Source organism: Pteropus medius, unplaced genomic scaffold, assembly GCF_902729225.1.
Source record: "Pteropus medius unplaced genomic scaffold, Ma_sr-lr_union100, whole genome shotgun sequence".
Taxonomy (NCBI): domain Eukaryota; kingdom Metazoa; phylum Chordata; class Mammalia; order Chiroptera; family Pteropodidae; genus Pteropus; species Pteropus medius.
Window position 1 is genome coordinate 24,754,055 of NW_024340696.1, and position 18,301 is coordinate 24,772,355.

Below are 18,301 nucleotides of genomic sequence, written 5' to 3' on the forward strand. Positions count from 1 at the left end.
ATAGAGCTTTGCATCAATAGCCTCATTTACGAGTCCTTCTCAGACCCTGGCTATGCTCGAAACCTCTTCCATATAGTTTAAAGGTGCTCAAATGCTGTGTAGATTATGCATTCAAATGATATCTGAGATATGATGGAACTGTGTTTATGCAACAGACCCAAAATAGTTTGAGAGTGAAGTCCAAGGTTCCCTAAATAGCCCATTTTAGTTTTGACTGAATTTACCATCTTCACTCTCAAACTAAAAGTGTTATTTAAGTTAAAAGAACCAAACTGATTTGAATGCAATGTCTCTTCCTGATAGAGATTCCTATAATTTCTACTCATTTAGTTAGTGTTTCAAACAAATCAATAGTCTTAGCTTGCCTCCCTGCACTGCATTCCTTTTTCTGGCAATATATCATTTTTTTTTGGTTTAGAATCTACTCTTTCCCTAATTTTGTGGTAGAATCCCAAGGGTAGAGAACATTAGTCAGATTAAAATGTTATTCCTTTGGTCACAGTAATTGGTTCAGCGATGAATGTGTGATCTAAGATGCACTAATCAGAGCAAATTTTGAACTTTTGCCGGGAATTCTGGGACAGAGACGTTTGCTCCTTTTAATAGATTTAAACCTAGATGAATGTAATCTTCAACCTGCTGTCAGTCATTTGCAACTGTGTGTTATCTAAGAATGGAGCCAACACTGAGAAATGAAGTCTAGACCTAGAGGACAAAAATCTAGTTTCTGGTAACATCGTTCTGGTGAATCTCGAATTGAGTCTTTCCTGTATGGTTTGGTTACATAAGCCACTGAACACTCTTTTTGCTTTAGTGCTTTTGAGTCGAGTTTTTGTTATTTGCAACTGAAATAGTAATAATTGTTATAATGATAACACTATGATGATACTGAAAGTTCAGATATTGTTCAAATAAGATAGTTTAATGTTCTCTATGAAATCTTAAACTTTATATGTCCTTGTATTGCTTGAGTACCACACCCTTGAATTTAAGCACTTTCTAAGACTCTCTCAGAAATCAGGGAGGTGGGACCTTGGTCAGTGTCAACATACCTAAAAACATAAAAGCCACTTATTTGTTCCTGAAAACCTTTTTTATTCATATGTAAATTCATAGTTGGCCTCTGTGTGAAAATAATTAAAATATTAGATCTTGCTTGTTTAATTAAGCAGGTCCCATTTCTTCATCAGGTATATTGGATATTAAATTATTACATACAGTCCTACTGCAAAATTCAAGTTAGAAAAAAAGTAAATATACATTTCTTTTTCTCTATGGGAATTCTTGTCAGGATTAACATGTAATATTTAGACAAATGGCGAGTTTTTAGAATGAAGTGTCTTAATTATTTTTTCCTCCAGAATATTAGATTAGCTTTTAGCAACAGCAATATGACCTGAAAAATTTGGTATTTTCCTTGTAAGGATATGAAATTTTAACTTTTAAATTTATCTTTGAGAGGTTTATTTTGCCTCCCTTTCAAAGGTGAATAACAATGATCCTTTCAAACAAATTTAGAATATTGTTACAATATTATTTTATTAAAACAGCTATGATTTCTCAGATTAATATTTTTCTCGTAGATAGAATGATCAAATGACTGAGAACAAATAATAGCGTAGTTTTGCTGTGATAAAAATTGCTTTTAGATATTGATTGATGTATCATTTTGTTAACAAATTCTAAAAACGAAAATAATGAGAAAATTTTTATTTAAAATTTTATTTCCTGCCCCTACACAGCTTCCTTGTCTTTTTTTGTTGTTGTTCTCCAGCTTGATACTTTTTTATGCTCTTTCTATTCTATTAATTTATTAATTTGGAACGTTTGAAACTAGAAATTTTTATAGGTAAAAAATGATTGAAATTTTCAGTAATTTCATTGAGTTCAGCCTAATTTACTTTTTCAAGGAAATTTCCTAGTTTTTAATTTCAACTTCCAAGTTCTTCTTCCTGCCATAATTTTTATAAATGAATTTTATTTTTATATGTATCCCAATAAGACTCTTTTTCAAGGACTAAACCAAAACAAACCAAACCAAACCAAACCAAATCAAACTCAACCAAAAACACCCAACAGGTTAGTTGTCTAAACTAAGATATACCAACTGAACTGTTATGGGTTGAACTGCGCTCTACCTCACTTCCCTCGTCACCCCCAAGGAAAAAAAAGATATGTTGAAGTCCTAACCTCTAGAACTTCAGGATGTGAATCTGGAAATAGGTTCTTTACAGTGGGCATCATTAAGGTGGGCCCTAATCCAATATGACTGGTGTCCTTATGAAAAGGGGAAATTTAGACATGGTTAAGCACAGAGGGAAGACTATGTGAAGACATGTAGGGAGAAGATGGTCATGTGACTGGAATAATGCATCCATAAGCCAAAAAATGCCAAGGACTGCTGGCAAACTCCAGAAGCGAGAAGCAAGGAAAGATTCTCAGAGCTGTCAGAAAGAGCATGGTACAGAGGTCACCTTGATTTCAGTTTCCAGAATTGCAAGAGAATACATTTCTGTGGTTTTAAGCCACCTAGTTTTTGGTACATTGTTATGGCGGCCCAGAAGCTACTGGCACATGAATTTTGCAATGGTTTACCAGTTCTCAGATGAAAACCTGATATTAAGTAATGACTCTTTTCTGCCTCCAGAAATTGGAGGAGAAGTAGGTTAATAAGGACATCCCTTTTGTCCAGTCCCATAAGAAAATTTATTTGCAATATTATTTGAAGGAATATGGAGTAGAGTTCTAACAACTATTCTTTTTTGGAACCTCTATTCACAGTTACATGTGTCCTATAAAAAAATACAAGACTGGTTTCATGAGACCAATTTTAGCCCAATACATATTTAAATGGTTCTCAGTGTATAAGAAAGGTTTTAGTAATTAAAAAAAAAAAATCATTTTAAAGAATCCCTCACTAAAACCTTAATTACTAAAGGATTTAGTAATTAAAAAAAAAAATCATTTTAAAGAATCCCTGAGAAAAATCACAGTGCATATAGAGCTTAATTTTATAGTTGTAGAAAAGTATCAAACTTAAGGTTTTAGGAAAAATTAAGAGAAGTTACATAACTATATTAATGGTTGAAATTTTCATATTAAACAAATGTCTATGACTACTCAAATTACACATGCCTAGTCAAAATCTCAGTAAGAAGTAATTTTAGATGGGTTCAAAATAATAAATACTATGACATTTTAAATGGGGATTGGCTTATTTTCTAGATCAAGATGACTAAGATTCGCATGTATGTCACTTTTTTCTCTCTTCTGACCTGTAGTGTAACTCTAAAGAAGACAATAATATGGGTTCAGAGACAAAATAGTGCCTCTTCCTTCTTTTCCTTCACTCTTTCCTTTAAAGCATTTACATTATTTTTTGTTGATACTAATGTTAACGTTTTGGCATCCTTCCCAAGTTTATTGCAAAACTATATCAATAAAAATTTAGATTAAAATATAGTCTGGGGGCCAGATAATAATGGCAAATTCCTTTAAAAATCAATATAAGGAGTATAGGACAGACAAGTGACTAAAATTCTAGAATTGGAACTCTGACTTTAACAAAGCATAACTGATATTTCTCTCTGCTGTGGGTTTGACAAAGACTTACCAAACCCAAGACAAACTTATTTATGGAGAAACTTGCCTTTCTATACTTGTGTTTTTGTTGATAACTTATTTAAACCTATTCGGTATTTTCTTTGCACATTTACACTGATTTGCTAAAAGTTATCTACTGACAAAAAAGTACAACTAAAATGCAAAATTCTCAAGTCATGGGACTTGTTCAGAATCAACTTTTACTTTCTTTCAAGATTTTGTACAAGTGTCATTAGAGTAGACATAAATTTAACTTATTAATTCTAAAGAAATAGGGTTATACATTGTAAAATACATAGAAAAAAGTGGTATTAATATAATACCACTATAATCTTTATATTCTTTTTTTTCGTATTTGATCTGATTATATTTTTCTTTGAAAAGAAATCCCAAGGGCCAAGTACATTTATAGAATGAATGAAGGAAACTTGTATATGTGAAAAGTCAATTACTTTAAAAATTGTCACTTATTCTACCCTGGTTTGTAAGTAAAAAATGTTATCAATTATTAAAAAATAGTAATACTCTTAAGATATATACTTCTGCTACAAAGAAATTAAGGATTAATATTTCACTCAGCATATTTAAACATTGTGGAAATCCATGAGAAAAAACACAGTGGAAAGTTATTTAAAAATGTATATAAGGTTAAACAGTCATTAGCAAGGAATTAAGAGTAAAGAAGATGATAAAAAGAAAACGTTTGCATGGTTTCATTATCTTGGTATTGTTCACCTATTTTGTAAACTTTCATGATTACTTTCAGTATCTCAGGCCAGTTCTTCAGTCATTTTCCTTCATTATCATTTAGCCCCTGATTCCATGTGCTAAGATAGTAATAAGAGATTAAGCTCAATGCATATCAGAAAGTATAGTAATTTAAAATGCATTCCAAAATCAATTAGAAACTAATTTGTGTTATCAGTAGATATAGGAACATAATTACAGAAAGTTGAGAATTGACTGTGCACATGTGCTCATAGACTTGTGTTTTTGTACCTGTCGATATCATTCTGTGAAAGGAGGAAAAAGTTCTCAAATTATGTGGCTGCTTCTGCTTTATTTTCTGGTTGAATAGTCAACTGACATCATAGAGGGGAGACGATAGTATTTAATGAAGTTTAGGCCTGTTAGCTAAAGTGCAGTTCAGCATTCACTCTGTTGATGCTATGACCCACCTTCAGAACCCCAGTCATGAGCTGACCTTGTTATTTTCACCTGCATGTCTCCACCTATATTGAGCTTAAAATGTGAGTATCAATCGAATGGAAATATAGATTTTTCTATTTCTGTGTTTCCTTTCTCCTCTCTCTTTTCCTCCTCCTCCTCCTCTTCTTTTGGTTTCTTTTCTGTGTACATGTGCATTGTAATTCTCTTTGGATTATCCTTGCCCCATCCTGGACCTTGACAATGCCTGAGGAAATTCTAAATCATTAGAACATAAGGAGTGTAAGTGGCTGCCTTTTCTTTCTGGGCTGCTTGCCTTCTGACAAAGCAAGGAAACCTTCTTTATCTGAAGGATTGCTCATCCTTCTTTGAATTGACTTGCAGATGTACTTTTATCTAGAAATTCATGTAAGGTGTATGGGTATCTGACTCTTTGACACCCCTAAGTCAGATGAATGGCCTTGTTTCACTTACTTTCACTTTGATATATATATTTTTGAAAGCTTTCTCCCTTTCCTTCCTCTTTAAAATTGGTTGTGTCAAACATGCCCCGACTGCTTTAGCATTGCCTATCTGTCTGGTGAAGGAGTGCTGGGAAATTTACATTTAAACAGCACCTCCAAGAGTTTTTAATGATGTGGTGCTGAAAGGCAGCTGGCTCAAGTCCAAGTCTGGGGTTTCACTACTCAGGCAGGAAGGTCAGTTTAGTCCTAAGGGAAATGGAAAAAAAAAAAATACTATACTTTATATCCTGCAAGAGAAAAATTACAAATTCAGATGTAATATTTAAAATACTTCCTTCTTAATTTCAAAGTAACTGCTTTTAGCAGCCAGTGAACTCCCAATGGTTAAAACTATTAGCTTAAGACATTTTGCTTTCTTTTAGATAAAAAACTCTAAGTGGCCTACTTTCATTTTCGTCTGGTTGAATAGTTTGTGGTTGTAATATTAAAAATAACCTTTTAAATGATCTTGGTAAGGGGGTAAGAGTAAAAAGCAAAACCACCAAACCTCAATTTTTTAAAACCATTTTTCCCAAAGACCTCTGTCTAATAGTTCCGATAAGGACACAAAAATTTATATCAATTATGTTTCTTGTAGTCTCAGAAGTAACAGCCAAAAAAAAAAAATGAAGGTAAGTTTTGTATTACTTCTTAGATTAGCTATTCATCATGTTTTTCACGGATTTTAAAAACATAGTTATGCCTATTTGATGTGGAAAGAACACGGGATGTGACTTAACAGCTCAGAAGGAAAATCTTAGTGGCATAGGACCACATGTCAACTGACAAGGGGCTTACTTATAGATAATGTGTGTTCTCTAGTCTCAAAACTCCCCGGTACGATTAACTGTCCAGTTGGGAGGTGAAGGCTAGGACAGACAGATTAATACAACATCTTTTCTTCACAACTAAGTTATTTGTTAAATAAAATCATGGGAATGTTAATGCCATAAAAGAAGTTAGATAGCATCACCATGGTGTTATCACTTGTTATCCTTGAACTTTAGAGACTCAATGATCTTCAAATAAGTAGTATTTAAACAAACTCCTTTTCAAATGAAATGAAGGATTGGAGAGTTTATTTTATAACCACCACAAACATAAGTAAATGGTATAAAAATTCTGCTTTCTTGACTTAATTTTGATAGCAATCAAATGTGCTGAGTAAGCCTCCAACTCCTAAATTTAAACACTGCTTTTTCTGTTTTCCACGGCTTAATCTATTGGAAAAAAAAAAAAAATGATTGCTATTGCTTTTGGATTTTTGAGCGTAAACCACATTGTTAAATGCATACTGAAGAAAGCTGGTTAAGGCACATCGATCATCTCGGAAACTGATCGAGGACAGTCTGTAAGTTATGTTGAGGTTTAAAGAGCTACCCCCATGCCATCACACCAGTGCAAAACGCAACTGGAAACTTTTTATAACTCTCTGTTCAAAGAGTCACTGCATGAACAAAAAAGCTACAATCTGCTTTGTGATATACTGAAATATTTTGTTATCTCTGCTAGGTTTCTCTAAGAAGAGAATTTTATGAAGTCCGAGTCACTCTGAGGGGTACTCATTAAAATGTGATTTTTTTTTAATCTGTATAGATTTCTGTACAGTGATGTTGCTAATTCTGCTTTTGGCTTATAGACCCCTTTGAGAATCAGTAAAAGCTATAAATTCTAGAAAAAATGCGTACACACACGCAGACACACAAGTTGCACATTGGAGAGTTCCACGAAGTCTCTGAAGCTTGTCCACGAACCCCCGTTGCACGCAGACTGCACTTTGTCAGATTGATGAATTCATCTTGCATTTTTATAACCTTTCCAGGCTGCCTGCATTTTATTGGTACTTTTTAGTAAGTGAGCCAAAGACTCCTCTAAAAATCCACCAAGCAAAAAAAAAAAAAGAGAGATTCCTTGAAATGGAGAGGCAACAAAGAAACAAACTAAAACTCCAACAATTTCAAAGATTCGAATTGTTAAAGGAAAATCTCTATCATCAGCCACTTTTCCAAATGTGGATATTTCATTAATTGGTGGGGTTCCAGTCCTTTCCTTCTCTTTGCTGCCTTTACCTGCTCTTCTACCTTCCCACTCACCAACCCCACCCTGACGCAGACACGAAGGCATTCTTATCTGTTATGTTCTGAACTAGTGTGACACAATTGTAACAGCATGCTCATTTAATTTGTGAAACCAGCTCTCTTTCCTCCAGTATATGCAATTTTGTGTCACAGAGTATCTTCTCCTTTCTTCTGAAAAGATGCCTTCAAGAGAATAAGTTCTGAACTCGAGAAATATTTTCCTTTCTCAAATTAGCAATAGATATTGACTCATTTCAAATGTAAGAGATTGTACATGTTTTCATCAGTGCCGGTTTGCCCTTGACTCCGTAAAAAGCTAAGTATTAGCCACTTTCACCCTTCCTGCCTTTTAGCACCTTGTTCCTATCTCCTCATCCAGAAGGAGTAGCATCTGTAAGATCCTCTGAACCCTTCCCTACCTGATAGAAGATGGGTGGTTGTCTCCCATTTAAATTGTTTCTCTTTAAGCGCAGTTTTCCAGTTTCCCGCTAGTTGGGGCTCTATACAAAGGAAAGAAAACTAAGGGGCTCCTTTGGAATTATTTACTGACAAGACACATTTTATATTGGTATCTCTAAACTATTTTCTGAGTCTCTGGGAATAAATTCATTAATTTTATTTTTGTCCCAATGTACTAATCATGGGTTTTTATTATGCTGTGGGATCAGTTGTGTTTGCTTTAGTTAGGGAAACTTAAACCCTGTTTACTGCTTTTGGTATGATTTGCAGAGATCCACGTCACCCAATGCACAGTTATTACAAAATATGAAATTATAAAATGCATCAGTGGAACATTTGGTACGTAAGTAGCAAGATCGTCTTTTTTGTAAGGTTTTTTTTCTAGGGCGGGGCAGCAGCCACTCATCTTCTTTTATTTTTTGCCACTCATTTTTAAACCTCATAGCACAAAGTCCTGAACAAATTAGACCCTTAACGAATGTGTTTTGATTTCTGTCTGCTTCTAAAGACCAGAATTTAAACAAGATTATCCAATATCAGTTTTCTTGGAAAATTGTTAGGAAACTGGTCCATGCTAATGTTTGGTTCTTTCTCTCTCTCTGCTTTACTTACTTTGGGTCAGGTTGAAAGATTACCTTGGATCATCACAAATAATCAAGTATCCCAGCGCTTTGCTTACACTTGCCCAGTTTTGTTTTAGGTTTGTTTATCCTGTCTCTCTCCACCTCCCCGGAGATCCTTTGGCAAATCTGATAAACAATGCCTTTTTCTTGCTCAAGGCAGAAAGTCCTATCGAATACAATGGGAGGCCAGACTTGGCTGAAATGCAGGCTGCAGGTGTTCTCCACATTGTGGTCATCTAAACCAGATGCTGGGAGTTGAAGCACCTGCTTCCCTTCTCTGTCTACACTCTAGAGACTACGACTCCTGGGTAGGCTGGGCCAGAGAACCAGGGTGAAGAAAATGATGTGCATACTACAGCATCCTTTTAACATGGGAAAAGAGTTGCCCTAGAAACAGTTTCACGAAGTTTCTCTTGAAGTCCTCAAACACATACAGTTTGATTTGTTGCTCTCTCTCTCTCTCCCTTTCGTGATCTGATATCACCTCTTTTTCCACACGCGCACGCACACACACACACGCTCACACTCAACATCATAGTCTACTAGAAGCAGACGCTCAGAGGCAACTTTATTTTTCTCTGGATTATGTTATCTAGAAAGACAAGACTGGTCATGGACAAAAGGGTGATGATTTTTATGATTCTGATAACAATGAGACAGACGCCAGAAGCCTTTCACAGCCTCAGACTTTATGAACATTTCTATAGGTGCCATAAATCTCTGAACAATCCACGTTAAAGAAAGAACGTTAAATCTTCTATTTTGAATGCTGAACATTAAGTAGGAGATCAGGCAGAAATTGGTCCCTGTGGGGAAGTGACTATGTTTTAAGCACTGGTTGCCAGAGAGGCTGGTTTTTTTTAAAGAAGATTCTAAGTTACATTATTTCATTTCTAATAGTTAGTAATAAATTGACTGCGGACACATGCATGTGTATTCAAACCCTTCATAGAGAACCCGTAAAAGTCAAGTTCTGTCCTGCTATTAATACTTATATTTCCAATTTCGATGTTAGTTTTTGTCACAAATGCCCTTCTAGGACAGAGATATTCTCTCTGTATATCTTACACTTTGTTCCTAACAGTCAACTGAAGAAATCTTTGCTTTGAGAACTGAAGCCCTGACATCAAAACATTCTGGAGGTTTCCATGCACATACACACGCAGTGAAAGGGCTAGGGCCACCTCGTAGAGGAGAGCCATGTACTGGGCTGGTGTCCTTCTCAACATCACTTTTCTCCACCATCCAAGAGAAGATTGTCTCTCATTTGCGAGATTCTACTGGTATCATAGCTTGAGGAAGCCCTTTAAATTTGTTCTCTGTAGCTCTGTACTATGTGGATATATTTTTGTTGCTGTATGCCCAGACCAAGTCTACACTGGAAAGAATAATTTCTGCAATGAAGGATCTGGGGTAGGTTTGTAGGTATGAGAGGGAAAGAGGGGTGATAGCACGGGAGAAAGGTGACAGATCAAAAAACTAGTGGTACTTGGTGAAAATATTTTTAAATTAACCAAAGGGTACCAACGTACTTCCAAACAGAAAAACAAAACAAAACAAAACAAGAAATGAACAGACAACAATAACAAAACCTATGTCTCCTCTTCATCTCGTGCCCACATTCTTCCTGACCAAAGCTTCCTTAGCAGAGGCACCCAGACATAATACAATTAGCGAAAGAGAGGAAGGTTCTGATAAGTGAGAAAGGGAACTGTAGATACTGTGATCTGATGACGCATTGTACAGTGGAGTTTGGAACCCACTTGGGGGTAGCTAATGGTGTGGAAGGGGGTCGCTCAGATGGAGACAAATATGGAAGTAGAGATTACAACCTAAGATAAATAATGCATCTTTTATTTAATATCACTGGAACTGTTTTCACTTATCTGCATGACTCTTTCTTTTGTGCCTCTTAATTTGTCCTTGAAGTTCTGTATCTAATCATTATCCAAGCAACCAATAATTCTCCCTCAGTCCCCCACCCCTTTTTACAACCAACTTTAATCTTTCTTTCGACTCAGTGAAAAACATGTTTCCCCTATCACAACTGGTTTAACAAAAATTCTCTTTCAAGTTTAGATTGCTCAGATACAATGGCTTTCCTGCAGCTTCATGCTAGAGAAAGGAATTTACATTAGAAAAGAGATTTATGATAGCATTGAATTTCCATTTGAATATGGAGAGTTAATAACATGCATATGTTTTTTTTATTATTATTATTTTAAGGTTTAAGCTATGCCATAGGCAAAAGGAAAGCTGGAAACTGGCAGGGCTCAATGAATAATTTAATCTGGATTTCATTCACAAACAGCAGCTCAGTCCCAGGGAAAGGACCGGTGCGTTTCCCCAGATCGGAACTGGAGTAAGTGCCAGGATTTCCTGATTTGTTTACATTTCTCAAAAAACTTTACCCCCCTCTCCCTCCCACCAGGACAGAATTAGACTTCCTTTTCCACTTTTGGCTCCTTCTAAGCTATTCTTGCTCAAGGTATTCTCTCCCCTTTCCCTGCATTCTTTTTTGTTGAAGTCTCAGCTGGGTTCTTTTGTCTCACAAAAACACTGAGGGGCGATGAAAGAGATTGGCCAAAGAATAATGGTCATCATGACAACAATAAGCCCACCATAGCCAGGTTTTCATGGACACGGCACAGACTGTCCAATCTTTACATTTAAAATCTTCTATTCTGTCTCTCATTAGGGCCCCGGGAGGACTCTGAGAGGCCAGGGCGTGATGCATCAAGTGACCTTGCCCTTATGCTCTAAGAGGAGAAACTGAAAACATCTCTATTCAGGTAACCTGATGAGACTTGTCATTCAGATGGTGAAGCTTCTGCCAGACCTAAGTACTGGACACGCATTTTTCCCTTCACTGGCCAGGCTTTTAGGTCCCATGGCTACGGGCCTCTATTTTACCCTGTTATCCTCTCTGCCTGGGTTGGTTTCACTTTCACCTCCTTGACTGTCTATAATTGCCATAAAGGCTTGTTTTGAACATTTACTCTAAATTCATTTGTTTATAAATGTTTGGCAATCTGGGGGTTTGTTCCTTTTCTTAACAAGGGAAATGTAAGCTGTGGCCAATGGCCAATCCACATGGATAAAAGGCAACCAGACTTTGTTGGGGGTCCATAGACAAGAATAAGTTAGAGAAACACAGAAGGCATTTGAGGGAGGAGGGGCAGATTCGTGAAAAGAGAGGTGTAACTCTTGTTTATTGACGTTGCTATTTCTTTTTTCCTTTTCTCTTCTTTCTGAGGCTAAAGGTCTCTTTTGATTTCACTAGTTAGGTCCTTTCTGTTTTGAAACATGCCTGCCATTCTGGCCCCAGGGATAATTGTGAAAACTGTCTTGGTGCAACTCTATCCTCTCTTCTTGGACATCCTTCTCCTTTTCTTGGGTTCCCCGGGGCAGCCATTGTCATCTGTCCTTTCTGCTTTCCTAGAAATCAAACCCAACTCTCAGTACAGAATGAGATAACTTTACTTGTACTGGGGCATGGCTCTAAATATTAGCACTATCCCACGGTTATTTGTATCACAACAGAAGAAGAAATTTCAGGTAAAGGAATGAGTCTCTCATTGTGGAATTTGATATCACGGAGGTCCTTGAAGCAAAATATTTTCCAAACACTCCTGAAATCATGTAATATTGAGGGTGGATTATGTTTAAAATATGGGTCAAGTTAGGCACATGTGTTTATTTATAACCCTATGTATATGTACATAGATGTACACACGCAGAGACAAAGTTTACCACAAAGACCCCACTGCTGCTGCCGTGTGGGTTGATGAATGACCAGGAGCTTTTTTCAAACCATATACTAAAAGAGCTGAGTTATGAATCAAGACAATCTTTAGCTATTTCGAAACATCCTTTCATAGCAATCGCTCACTCACTCCAGTGACTGGGGGAGAGTCTACCTTTCAGAAGGCCAGAACAGACTCTCTTCTATGACCTCCTGCAAAGTAAGGCTGAGCAAATGGCCACATTTTCACTATAAACACACATTAAGATGTAGTAGTAGACTAATGTGCAAAAAGAGAGTTAAAATGAACACTAGCACATTTAGGGACATTAAAAGAATACAATTTTTTTTTATCCCTGTTGGTTTCAGAGACATAGGTGGAGTATGCACCTATGTAGGTGTAGGTGTAAGAATTACAAAAAAACTAGGGTTCAACCTTTTAAATCCAACTTTAAATCCTACTTTAGATTATCTTTTATAACAAGCACTATGAAATGATCAGCTGACAAGTATTAGCGAGGCACAGATTCCACAATCACATAATGTCTTCACCAGGGTTTAGAGAAAGATATAAAATGAGTAATGACATGAGGGCCAATGTGAAATATATCTTCTAAGGGGGGAACAAAAACCCCATAGACAAACACGTGAGATGGGAAGAGGGCGGGGGAACATGTTTAGAACGATGTTAATGGAAATCCTAAAAATCATTTAAATCACATGAACAAAGATGTAAATTAGATGGTAGAATAGAATACATTTTATTTTTTATTTTTTAAACTACTTTATTGAGGTATGCTTGACATATAAAAAGCTGTGCATATTTAATGTTCACAGTTCCATGAGTTTGGAGGACAATATGACACATGTTTTATTGTATTTGTAGGTACTCCAGATATCAGTATATTCTAATGTGTCGACATAAAAACATCCAAACCTGTAGAGAATTTTTATAAGAGTTTATTGGTGCCAAATTGACGACATATGCCAGGGAGCAAGATCTGAAATGCTCCAGAGAATAACAGTTTAACAGCTTCCCTTATGCTTTTGAAATTAAGGTGGCAATGTCGTGGCGATTACATGGAGATGGGAGAAAGCAAGGCAGGGATTGGATTACGGAACAGTTAACGAGATTATGTGCTTTCATGAGGGTGGTTAACTTAGTTGCACAGAAACAATGGACAGGGCTTGCTTAAGGCACATATAAACCTTTTACTAAAAAGTTACATGCCTGGCATGTGACAACCCACCATGACCTGCTCAGTTAGGAATTTATGATCAGATCACCCTGTGAGATTACTTTCCATAGAACCTCTTTTTTTTTTTTATCCACGTATGTTTCATACAAAGTTAAATATTCTTAATTCCAAGAGAAAGTTAAATATTCTTCATTTCAAGAGAAGACCAGATGCAGGTGGCTTACTTGAGAGGGTTTTCCCTACATGTATGAATATAATCATATTCCGTAGGACCCTCAGCTTTCTCTCGTTTTAGTAAACAAGGCCAACTGGTTCATCTGAAGGGACCCTTAGGAGTCAGCTTGGGGTGCTCTGAGGCCAGCCCAGTGGTTCTTTTGGGCTTGTCTTGAGTGCTAACCTAGACTGCGGCAGAGAGGAAACATGGACTGGCTCCATGATGGCCCCAGTGTCCCAGGAGCTGGGGATGCTAGAAATGAGATGAATTTCCACATAGCAAGTACATACTGGTTTTGCCTTATGATGGTCAGAGGCCTGAGCAGGCAGGCCAGTGCATCAGTAGCGTGTCCTATAGGTCTGATCCAGTCTGAGTTCTGGTAGACTGCATCACCTTTGTAGCCTGTTTTAGATTTTTTTCCTCTCATGCAAAAGGTGTACTTGCCTTTCTCTGGGATGATCAGAGACTGCAAAGAGACACATTTTCTAGGCCCTGATTTCTGTCTTCTTATATACTATATTCTTAGTTCAATAGCTATGAAGCTTTCACATGTTGAATAAGACGTAAATATGTAGTAGTTTCCAATCCTAGAAACAAGCCATTTTCTGTTCAGAATTGCCATACTTACATGACTTCAAAAACGCACATGGTGGGCGCGTTGGTGAGAGCAGATTCCAGTTGTACATAAATGACTTCATGTTCTTTTAAAAGAGTTATTTTTGTGTTCAGTACCACTTGAGCTTGAGAATCTTCACTGAACGATCCCTGGGTTCTCCTTGGCTTTTAGGGAAGTGCTGCAGACAAGTCTGCTGTCCTCTAGATTCCCAAAGGAGGGTTAGAAAGAATTGCTGCCTGAGACCATGGTTCTGACCATGGTTACTCAGAAAGACACCAGCAGAGTCTCCAGGCACATGGGCAGCAGCCAGCGTGAGGTAGGTGAGGGCAACACAAAGTAAGTGAGCAGACAGATCTAGGAAGCGTGTCCCGTAGGCCTGGTCCAGTCTGCATTTTACTAGTTCACCCTGCAGCCAGAGCCTGTGTGGGGCTGAATGCAGCCAGAGCCCGGGGCGCGGGGAGGGTGTCCGTGACCATGGGAGGTGGGCCGCTGGCTGCTAAGACCCACTGCAGAAAACTGGAAAACAGTATCGGTGTGAAGATTTTGCCTTTCTGACACATCTCCCCATTCTACACTAAGCAGAAAGTGTAAAATTTTCTATTTCATAGGAGAGAAAGCTGGTACATGTCGGGAGGGCATGATCTCTCAAAGCCACTTTGTGATACACTGGCAAAATAAGATGAAATCATAGTTTCTGTGGGACCCAGATGGGCCTAGGCATTTTTGAGCCAATGGCAGAACCCCCTTTCTTATTTCCTTTACCCCACACTACCCAGCTCTGGTACCTCTTCCAACCACATAGCCTGAAACACAGCCCCCTAGGAGGGAAAGGAACCTTGGCTGGGACAAAGTCCACACCCACCACGCCCACTCCCCTCTGGCAGTCTTGTTATCTCTCTTTGGAATGTGATTTAGTATCACATGACAGTAAGATATGATAACCTGAACTCTCTATTACTTTGGGAAAGACTATTGAACAAAAAACGCTTATTGGAATAGTTCTGTTTGATGGTAGCTACCAGGTGTTATCTTAGAAGAGTATGGAAAATAACTCTGAGCCAGGAGTTGTTTTGGATGGCTAAAGTGAATTCAAAAATAGATGAAGATCTGCCCACGCCTTAAGAAAATCCTCAAAGACATGACAACTGTTAAGGTTGCACTTCTGAGCAGTTATCACCTACTTTTTGTTTTCTGCTTCATCAGCTCTATAATCCTGCAAGTTTCATTATTAGGATTTCCTGCTACATTTTTAGTTTTCAGTTACAGATTGACTAGAGACTGCCAGTATGTCTGGCCTGCTGATGTTTGCTGGTAGATAGATAGATTATCCTTGTAAAAGTTAGTATTGCGAGAGTTCATTTTTTTAAAGGTAATAAAAATGGCAATATAATAAATTCCATGGCCTCCTTGCTTGTGATGGTCCAACAACTACAAACAAAACAGAAAGATGGCCTCATTTTCAATAAACCTTCTGGTTTAAAGCAAAATAAAATAAACAAACAAGCAAAAAAACCCGAAAACCAAAAAAACAAAACAAAACCCACAGTTGAATTTACCAAGCTAAAGAGTTCAGACGTCACTCAAGTCAGGGAGTGATAATGAATATCTAGTTCAGGAATTCATTTTCCCTTTTCTCAATATTGAACGGAACTCTCTTTTTAAAGGCTTATGATTTATTGTCTGAAATTGGAACTGGGACAAATTCAAAGCAGGGCGAAAGGAAGTCTCCAAAACAATGGCATTGAAATTCTCCCAGAGCATTTTCAATTGTGAGAATTCAGTGCACCTGAGTTGCTACACTGTGGCACCCCACAGGACTTGGCATAGTGGCAGCATGCCTAAGTGGTATATTTTTGAATCTCAATCAAAGGAGGTGGCCTCTTTTGGTGACATGAACAGGAATGGGAATTATTTTCTATTTTGTTGAAAATATTCTACGATTTTCTAGGAATTAAGAGATTACCCAGGCTAAGCAAGCCCTATTCATAAATGAAAATAACATATGTTTTAAACTTCAGGGACCCTTATTGAGTATTTACTATATATCAGGTTCTAAGCAATATGCATTACATGCATTAGTTTATTTGATCTTCACAACGATCTTATGGGTTGTGAAGGTACTATTATTATTCCTGTCTTACAGATAAAGAAACAGAGAGGTTAAGTAACCTGACTAAAGTCACCTGGTTATCGAGTAGCAATTCTGGATTTGAACACAGACAATCTTACTCCATTGCCATACTCTTACCTACTTAGCAATACTGCCTTCTAAGAAAAGCAAATTGCCTAGAGTAGAGCATGCTAGGTATTGAGGGCCTTGTGGGAATTAATTTGTGGTCTAAAGCATGTTTAGTTTTTGAGATGAATCCTGGTATAATTCTGCTGCTGAATAATGAGACCGGATAGGTTGGGTCCTGCTATGTTCTTGCTACACAGCTGATATTTCCAATTCTATTTAGTTTAATCCTCAGTCTGCCTCTTTCTGAAAATGATTGAAGTAACTTAGTTACACCTATGTATGTTCATTCCAGGCTTCTATAGAGCCCCAGTCTCATTTTGACTACCTCTTAAGTATCACCAATGAATTCAAGCCTTCATGTACCCTAAATATCTACTTTGAACTTTCCAGCCCCACCCTAACCTAACTCTATATTTCGATTTCTCTATTTCTGTAATGGTTTCCCCCAGTCACCCAGACTCTGAAGATCAGAATAAGATTTATTTCTCTCTTTCCTATACTGTCCCCTACCTAAACCCTCTCTCCAAGCAAACAATTAGTCATCAAGACCTGTTGATTCTCTTTGCCATATCTGCCCCTATTCATTGGTATGCAATGAACCAAATTTTGGAATAAATTTCCAACTAGTTTGCCCATGTTTAGGCTCTCTGCCCTAACATAGTCACCAAATTAAAGCTGAAATCAATTCAACAGGAATTTTCTGTGATATATGGCTTACCAGAAACTGCCTAAGCTGGAGATACGTCACTTCTCTGCCTTGCTCTTGCTGTCCCTGCCACTTGGAATATACATCTTTGCTCTCCCCTCACCAATATTTCTGCTTTAAGAAATATTGAAAGCTCTCTGCCTCCGCCAATGCATGAGGTCTCAGGATACTAAGTCCCTCATCCCCAACCTGAGGCTGAGGGGATTTAAGGAGCTCTAGCCTGACACTCAAACTGTGGTGGAAAATCCCTTTGTGATAAGTTAACCTGTTCGCCCTCCTCAGTTCTGCTTTGATTCCTTGGAATCAAAGGACCTTAGCCCTCAGTCTTGGTACCTGAATTTGTGCCACATTTTGGTATCGTCCTATATCATACAACTTATTCAGTGTCCCCTTAATATAATCCTGCCCCGAAACTCTACCCCTGTGAAACTCTAACTTCCCCGAAGACTATGTAGTTCTGTTCGCCTGCTTACCTCTTTGGAAGCTGTAATATTGTGGTTCATTGATTTAACAGTCAAAACGTGTTTATTGACGCTCTCTTATGTGCCAGAGATGGGCCACAGAATATATAACGAGAATTACAATTTCCTGTTCTCGTGGGCTCACTCTTTCACGGGGGCAGGTGGTTAAATAAAGAAGCAAGATAATTTTGGAGAAAGACTGCGAAGAAAATAAAATGGGCTGCTGAGATGGAGGAAGGAGAGGCAGAGACTGGTTTAGATCAGATGTTTGGGGAAAGCATCTCAGATGAGACTTGAATGATGAGAAGAAGCCTGGTGCACATAAAACTGGGGATTTTGTTCCAAGCAGAGAAAACTGTGGATGAAAGATACTGCTGGGTCCACCAGCCTGCCATGCTCCAGAAGCAGGAGAGAGGCCAACAGAACAGAGTAAAGGAGAGGAGGTCAAAAGAAGAGTTCAACAGGGGCTAGAGAACAGAGGCCTCGTTGCTGTGTTCCTGTGATATACTCTTGTTGGATTCCCCCCATTGTTAGCTGCCTGGTTCTCCAGATTGATCTTCCTCAGACTGATCTTCCCCTTCTAGTCTGATTTGTCCTCCCACCTCCCCGTAGATATGCCCCACTTCAATGACTGGGTATGGTTATAGGTTCTTAGATTCCATTCACTACCCACCTCAGTCATTAAATG

General features: G+C 37.8%; 1 long non-coding RNA gene across 1 annotated transcript in view; it reads left to right on the forward strand.

Annotated features, from left to right (window-relative positions):
• The first annotated feature begins 4,686 nt into the window (after positions 1-4,686).
• LOC120604457 (uncharacterized) overlaps positions 4,687-18,301 on the forward strand; it is a 29,247-nt gene continuing 15,632 nt past the window's right edge. The window contains exons 1-2 of the long non-coding RNA XR_005653349.1: positions 4,687-4,853; positions 11,132-11,225. This is a non-coding gene — a long non-coding RNA (uncharacterized LOC120604457). The remainder of the gene's footprint in view (positions 4,854-11,131; positions 11,226-18,301) is intronic.